We start from the raw sequence: 8,517 nt of genomic DNA on the forward strand, positions 1-8,517 counted from the left end.
CAGGGAAGGCCATTGGTGTCTCCATACCCAGTGTTTTTTTTTTTTTTCCTTTTTTTAAGTATTAATTTTAGAATAGTTCGATTTGCAGAAAAATTATGAAGATGGTAGCAACTCCCCATATATCTATTCTCTTTACATCTTACCTCAGTATGGTATGTTTGTCACAATTAATGAACCAATGACTCACTCTTATTAAAACCCTTCTTTATTCAAATTCACCTTAATTTTCAACTAATGTCCTTTTTCTGTTCATGGAACTCATCCAAGATGCATTGTACTTAGTGGTCATGTCTCCACAAGCTCTTCTGGACTAAAAGCGTCTGACTTTGTGTATTGATCCGAAATTATTTCTAATTGGTGGTTACTTTCTGGATTTGGGGCTTTGGCTGATAGTTTTCCCAATGAATAAGTTGTGAGAATAAAAGGCATTGCCTAGGAAATACAATGATATTGTAATAGTGTTGTATGGTGACTGCTGGTAGCTATGCTTGTGAGCACGGAACGATGCAGAGAGAAATCCGATCGCTATGTCATGCATCCGAAGCTAATGTGAGAACATTGTGTGTCAACTATACTCAAAGAAATTTTAATAGTAGTTTTCCTCTCTGGTGAATACGAAAAATAAATGCTTTCCTTGTTGTTCCTCTCTTTTGATCTTCCTTTAGCCAAATGGTAGGAGGTGGTAAAGGAGTTCAGCTAGTGTTACCATTTAAATGTTGTACCAATAACTGGCAGAGGCAAAAAGCTTGAATTGCTGAAAACATAATTGCAAAAAACAAAACAAAACCAAAAAAAAAAACGTGAAGACGTTTAGGGCATTCTGACAAGGTACATAGGATATGGGATGAAATCATTATATAGGGACATACCTGTATATATCAGAACATCTGACAAGCCTACCTTGGGGTCACCACCCCTGGACTTTCCTCTGACCCAGGAGAGGCTTGCTGAAACCCTGAAGATGGAGACAGCCTGAGATACAGGGGATGGGTGGCCAGCCCCGGGGCCTCCACAGATAGACTTTCTCCTCTTATCTGGACTTTGGTCCTGGTGCGAACCTTGCTGGCTCCCATGGGCTTTTTATATTTTCCATTCCTGGCTGCTATACAACATACATCCTCCCCCTCACCAAAGTGCGCGCCTTTCCAGTGAGAGGAACCCGAGGCTGGTGAGTGGAGGTGACCCACTGCGCTCTGGGCTTGGAGGGGCCGTAGCCCCGTGCTTTGAGCAAGAGGTGGCAGAAATGTCTTCTCAGCCAAAGGAGCCAAGCTCCCTGGCCATCCGGAGGCCTCAGGGTCCCACAGGAAGCCTGGATCCTCGGAAAGCTGGGGGACACCTGCTTGGTTCCATCTGGGCCTCTAGGCCCCTTCCACTTGGCTTTACCTCTCTGAGCCCTAAGGACCCCGTCTGCGCGGCTCGAGTGCTGCCCGTTTGGATCATCCGGGTCATTTAAAACACACCCCCGCCCCGCCCGTGCCCACCCTTAGAGACACTGATTTCAGGGTATGGGGTGCAGCCTGGACGTCGGCATGTTTTAAAAGCTCTCAGTGATTCGCTCGCAGCCGCAGCTGAGACCCGCTGGCTCTGGTGGGAACGCGCTGTCTGTGGGACTCGTTCCAGCGACAACGGCTACTTTGATGAGCCGGGGCACCACACCGCCCGTTTTCCCGAAAATACAATCCCACGGGTGCCTGAGATCCACTGACGGGTGGAGGGAAAGCACTGTGAAAAGGCAGGTGAGGGGTCCTGCGGGTTTGCTCTGGGCCTTTCCAAGCCTGCCCTGCCCACAGACAGATGCATCTGAGCCACCAGCCCTGGGCCCAGGCCGGAACCCAGCAGACCTGCCCTGGTGACCCCTGTCCCGGGCGGGCCGGGTCCTCCCCGGAGGGACCCAGCCTCGTGGCGGATCGACCTCCTTCCCTTCCAGACCCAGGCCCCGAGCCTGAGCGTGGGACTGGGAGGCAGATGTCGCCCCGCTCCCATCCCCCGCTCACTGCATGTTGGGGTACCAGCGGTCACTGCAGAGTTAAACAGGGCGGGAAGCAGTGTCCTGTGGGGAGGAGGGGATATCTGGGGGCCTAGGGTGGGGGCGGGGGAGAGCGACATCTGCTTTCCTCATCCTGAGGAGAGAGCCTCCGCAGAAGGTTCCACAGCCCAGAGGAAGAACACAGCCGGAGAGCCAGGTACCTTGGGGAAGCGAGTGGAGAGCCCCCTGGGCCACCCCCGGGCCACATCCCCAAGTCAGCGTGGGCTTGGACCCAGGAGGAGGGAACAACTTCTCTCCAGGGGCGGCACAGCTTCTGCCGAAGTCCAGGCCCCCCAGAGGCCTGAGCCCTCAGCCTCCCCAGGCTCTAGGTTCTTCCACACGTCAGTGAGCAGGCCTGGGGGCTGGGGTCCCCATGGGAGACTTCACCGGCAGAAGTGGCCGGTGTTCCTCAGGCGCTGGCTGGAGAAGGTTCTTCTGAGGCTTCCTCGCTGCCCTGCCTCCCAGATCCTGGCCAGGGTAGGAAAGAAAGGGAGACAAAGGGAGTGTTGTGAAGGGGTTTCAAACCCTTATGCGGGATGACTTGTGATTATGAATTCTCAAGGGATGGTTTATCTGCCCTTGAATATAAAGTAGGTACATTTCTTTGCAGGCTGTTGGGAGGTGGTGGTGCTTCTATGTAGGTCATCCATTTACTGAAGGTGTAGTCCTTGGGTCCCAATCTTATGTGGGGGGTAGGGTTTTATTTGACCCCCCACCTTGAGTGGCCTGGTTTCTTTCCTATCACCTTACCTCCATGAGGCTGTGAAAACTGAAGTTCGAGTTCATTTTCAACACTGGGAGTTCTGTCACAGATCGGCTGGCTTTACGAAGTCCTAAAGGTAAAAGTGGGTTTCAAGGCTTAACTTAGCTCTCCGGATTCTTGGGTTTTGGGCCCAAGTACGTCTTATTTTCTTCCTAGCTCAACAGTGTGCTTAAGAAAATTTAAACATTTGGGGATCCTGGGTGGCTCAGTTGTTAAGTGTCTGCCTTTGGCTCAGGGCGTGATCCCAGGGTCCTGGGATAGAGCCCTGCATCGGGCTCCCTGCTCCACTGGGAGCCTGCTTCTTTCTCTCCCACTCCCCCTGCTTGTGTTCCCTCTCTCCCTGGCTGTCTCTGTCAAATAAATAAATAAAATCTTTTAAAAAAAATTTAAACATCTTATTCAGAATTTGTTTTCGGAAGAAAGCTTACTCAGGGTACCTAGTTTACCTTACTACCAGGAAAAGAAGTAGTCTCAGTTTCTTAATCTAGAAGTTGAGACAGTTGGGACTGGAAAGGAAGGTCCTACCATTTTGGGCACAGAGTCTTGAAAATTTGAAAGAAGTTAGGGTCTGGGGACTGACTCTCTTTCCAGGAAAATATGTACACACACACACACGCGTGCGTGCGCACACTGTGCGTGCATGACTGTTCCCTTGAAGGTGTTCAGGGTTAAGAACTCACAAGCAAGCTATTCTCTTGAGATCCTTGCCAGGGCCGACTTTCCATAGCCTTGCAGTGTTCTCTGTGGGGTTTGAGGGCAGAGAGTTTCCATGACTCCTCTTGACAGGTCTGAAGAACACAGACTTCTGTTTCTGTGTCAGACCTTGCAGGATCTTTAGGACCTGATGGGGAAGAGAAAACATGTCTGTGACTCAAGTCTCACACAGAGCTGAAGCAAAACAGAGCTTGTTGTTCATTCAAAAAATATTTACTGAACTTGCTCTAATTATCTATTTCTGGATAAAAAACTGCCCCCAAATGTAATGACTTAAAACCAGAACAAACAATAGAAATCTGGGTAGAAGTTCTCTTACCTCTGAAGACCTAGCTTTGGAATACAGGACACGTCTTGGTGACAGAAAAATGAAAGACTATGCAGACATGTTTTAAAACTACCGTATAACCCTTCTGCATGACAGGCACTGGGCAAGGCACTTGGCACAGAGTGGTAAGTCCTACAGACTCTTCCCTGGTGGTACTTGGGGTCTAGTGGTGAAGATAAACACTAATAGAATATTATTACAAGTAAGTATGCAATTGGGAACACTGATGAGTGGAGGAAACCATGAAAAATTATATCACATTTGTATGACCTGGACCAGAGACCCAAAAGAGAATTTCCTCCAGAAGAGACATCAAACTGCCAGCAATTATTGTTTAGTTCTTAAAATAGATCTCAAATCTGTCCCCTCCCTCCATTTCCACTGTTGCCACAGCCATCAGCATCCCTCATGCAGATGACTGCCCCAGGCCCATAAGGACTCCCTGCTTCTACTCCTACCCCCCGCAGTCCCTTCTCATGGAAGCCAGAGTGCATTAAAAAAACACCTCATATTAGATCAGGTTGCATTTTTATATGTCTTCATTGAGTTATAGTCGATATACAATGAAGTGCACATTTTTAAGTATAAAATTGGATGAGTATTGACATATGTACACACTCATGAAGCCATCACTATGATAAAGATATTAAACATATTCCCCAAATTGCCTCATGACCCTCACCTCCCATCCCCAGGCAATCCCGACTCTGCTTTCTGTCACTATAGACTTGTTTGCATTTTTTAGAATTTTATATAAGTGGAATCATATAATATGTACTATCTGGTATGGTTTAATGATTTCATTCTGCTTTCAATAGTTGTTCCTTTTTATTGCTGACTAGTATTCCTTTATATGGACATACCACTCTGTTTATTCATTTACTTTTTGACAGACATTGGGTTATTTCCAGTTTTTAGCTATTACAAATAAAACTGCTATAGTATTCAGGTAGAAGACTCGTGTGGACATATGCTTTTATTTCTTTTTGGTAAATACCAGACAGTGGAATGGCAGGGTCATATGGTTGGTCTATGTTTAACTCTTTAAGGAATTACCAAAATGTTTCCCAAAATAGTCGTACTATTTCACCTTTCCATCTGAAGCGTCTGAGCTTTCCAGGTGCTCCACGTGCTCTCCAGCAGTGGGTATGGTCATTCTTTGTCATGCTAGACTTCCTAACTGGTGGTCAGCAGTATCTCACTATGGTTTTAATTTGCACTTCCCTGGTAACTAATGATGTTGAGAATCTTTTCATGTGCTTATTGTCAAGCTCACATGCAGGTGACAAAGCTCGGGCCTGGATGATTCAGCTTATAAAGATACAATGAGCCACTTTTCAAATTAGACCTTTACTTGTACAGACAATGAAGAGAAGAGTAAGCCAAAGATGCCAGCTCCCCATGGTTCTTGCCCCACGCAGCAAAAAGGCTGACTGAGACAAGAGAGGCTAGACGACTGCAACGTGAGATATGGGAAACCCCATTGCTGAGGAGCCAAATCTAGACTCCAGCCAAGAGGCAGCTCTATTCTGGGGTGGGGTTGGGGGCAGGGGCAGAAAGCCAGATCAGATCCCAGGAGGAGAGATGAAGCGGTCTCATGGAAGCCTCTCAGGGGAGACTGCCTTGAGATCCTCACAAGCCTCCGATCCTCTCCTGCTCCGGGGGGATCATGGGGCATTATGTCCAGACTCAGGCCTCTGTCTGCGGGGTTGGCAGGGTGCCATGGCAAAGCCGTTCCCTACGCCTATTTACTACTCATGTATCTTCTTTAATGAAGTGTCTGTTTACATCTTTTGCTCACTGTTTTTTTTTTAAGTTTTAATTTTAAGTCCAGTTAACATACGGTGTTTTATTAGTTTCAGGTGTATAGTATGGTGATTCAACACTTCCATACATCACCATCTTTTGTCCACTTTTAAAATTGGGCCGTTTGTCTTGTTATTGAGTTGTAAAAATCCTTCATGTATTCTATATATAAATCCTTTTTGGGATATTGTATTTTACAAATAACATTTCCTAGTTGGTGGCTTACCTTTGCTTTCTTAGTGGTGTCTTTGGGAAAGTTCAAGTTTGAAATTTTGATGAAGTCAGGCTTATCAAGAATGTTCATTTATTGTTACTACTCTTTGTGACATATCTAAGGAATCTTTGCCTGGCCCATGGTCACAAAAATTTTCTGTTTTCTTGTGGGTTTTAGAAGTTTTGTAGTTTTAGTTCTTATATATAGGGTTGTGATACATTTTGAATTAATTTTTGTGTATGATGTGAATTAAGAGGTTCAATTTTTTCTCCACATACACATCTGTTGTTTCAGCACCGTTTGTTGGATTTTCCCTTCCCTATTAGATTACCTTGGAAAATTTGTTGAAAACCAATTAACCTATATTTATGTGGAACAACTTCTATATTCTCTTTCATATTCCATTGATCTGTATGTTTATCTTTATGCCAATACCACACTGTCTTGAAATCAGGCAGGTAAGTCTTCCACTTTTATCCTTTATTTGAAAAATAATTTTGGCCATCCTAGATTCTCTGCCATTAATATGATGCTTCTTTAAAAAAAAATTGGTAGATTTGTTTTTCTAAGTTGTGGGTCTAGTAAACAGTTTTCTACAGTTTGTATAGAATCTCTCCATGAAACCATCTAGGTCCAGTGCGTTTTGGAGTGTAGTAGTTGCTTTCTGACAATTTTCTGAAAAATAATTCATTTAGCCCACATGTTCAAATATGTTTGCCTAGAGGTGAGAAAAAGAACCACTTGTAATTCTAGTGATTATCATTTTTTTCGCATTGGCGGTTAATTTTCTTATTTTGGGTAGTATTACTGCCCCTCCTTTTCCTTGACTAGGTTATAGAATTTATTTTTCAAAGAGTTAATCTACTTTTCATTCAAATAACCAGCTTTTATATTTGTCCTTTTCCTATTTAATATAATGCTTTTCTATTTTATTTATTTTTAGTAGGATCTATGCACAGCAAGAGGCTCAAACTCACAACCTTGAGATCAAGAGTCACATCCACTGCCAACTGATTCAGCCAGGCGCCCCAATGCTTTTCATTTTTATCTTTAAAAAAATTTTTTTTATTATATTATGTTAGTCACCATACAGTACATCCCTGGTTTCTGATGTAAAGTTCTATGATTCATTAGTTGCATATAACACCCAGTGCACCCATGCAATACGTGCCCTCCTTACTACCCATCACCAGTCTATCCCATTCCCCCCACCCCCTCCCCTCTGAAGCCCTCAGTTTGTTTCTCAGAGTCCAGAGTCTCTCATGCTTCATTCCCCCTTCTGATTACTCCCCCCTTTCTTTATCCCTTTCTTCCCCTACCGATCTTCCTAGTTCTTATGTTCCATAGATGAGAAAAATCATATGATAATTGTCTTTCTCTGCTTGACTTATTTCACTTAGCATTATCTCCTCCAGTGCCGTCCATGTTGCAGCAAATGTTGAGAATTCGTTCTTTCTGGTAGCTGAGTAATATTCCATTGTATATATTGACCACATCTTCTTAATCCAGTCATCTGTTGAAGGGCATCTCGGTTCCTTCCACGATTTGGCTATTGTGGACAATGCTGCTATGAACAGTTGGGTGCATATGGCCCTTCTCTTCACTATGTCTGTATCTTTGAGGTAAATACCCAGTAGTGCAATGGCTGGGTCATAGGGTAGCTCAATTTTAACTTTTTAAGGGACCTTCACACTGTTTTCCAGTGTGGCTGTACCAACTTGCATTCCCACCCACAATGTAGGAGGGATCCCCTTTCTCCACATCCTCTCCAGCAATTGTTGTTTCTTGCCTTGTCAATTTTTGGAATTCTAACTGGCGTAAGGTGGTATCTTAGTGTGGTTTTGATTTGAATTTCCCTGGTGGCTAATGATTTAGAACATTTTTTCATGTGTCTGTTAGCCAGTTGGATGTCCCCATTGGAAAAGTGTCTGTTCATATCTTCTGCCCATTTTATGATTTGTTTGTTTCTCGCGTATTGAGTTTGAGAAGTTCTTTGTAGATCTTGGATACCAGTCCTTTATCTGTGGTGTCCTTTGCAAATATATTCTCCCATTCCGTGGGCTGTCTCTTAGTTTTTTTGACTGTTTCCTTGGCTGTGCAGAAGCTTCTTATCTTGATGAAGCCCCACAAGTTCATTTTATCTTTCGTTTCTCTTGCCTTTGGAGATGTGTCATGAAAAAGGTTGCTTTGGCCGATGTCGTAGAAGTTGTTGCCTATGTTCTCTTCTAGAATTTTGATGGATTCCTGTCTCACATTGAGGTCTTTCATCCATTTGGAGTTTATTTTTGTGTATGGTGTGAGAGAGTGGTCAAGTTTCATTCTTTTGCATGTAGCTGTCCAATTTTCCCAGCACCATTTATTGAAGAGACTGTCTTTTTTCCACCGGATGTTTTTTCCTGCTTTATCAAAGATTAGTTGCCCAAAGAGCCGAGGGTCCATTTCTGGGTTCTCTATTCTGTTCCATTGGTCGATGTGTCTGTTTTTGTGCCAGTACCATGCTGTCTTTGTGATCACAGCTTTGTAGTACAGCTCGAAATCCGGCATTGTGATGCCCCCAGCTTTGTTTTTCCTTTTCAACAGTTCCTTGGAGATTCGGGGCCTTTTCTGGTTCCATACAAATTTAAGGACTATTTGTTCCAGTTCTTTGAAAAATGTCCTCGGTATTT

General features: G+C 44.3%; 1 long non-coding RNA gene across 1 annotated transcript; it reads right to left on the minus strand.

The window, feature by feature from the left end:
• Window positions 1–2,370: 2,370 nt before the first annotated feature.
• Window positions 2,371–3,617, minus strand: LOC109490584. Its single transcript, XR_002143911.1, has 3 exons — window positions 3,470–3,617; window positions 2,777–2,859; window positions 2,371–2,494 (listed from the first exon to the last, which is right to left on the minus strand). It is a non-coding gene; the product is annotated as an uncharacterized LOC109490584 (long non-coding RNA).
• Window positions 3,618–8,517: the final 4,900 nt, after the last annotated feature.

This window comes from Ailuropoda melanoleuca, chromosome 5 (genome assembly GCF_002007445.2).
Source record: "Ailuropoda melanoleuca isolate Jingjing chromosome 5, ASM200744v2, whole genome shotgun sequence".
NCBI lineage: Eukaryota > Metazoa > Chordata > Mammalia > Carnivora > Ursidae > Ailuropoda > Ailuropoda melanoleuca.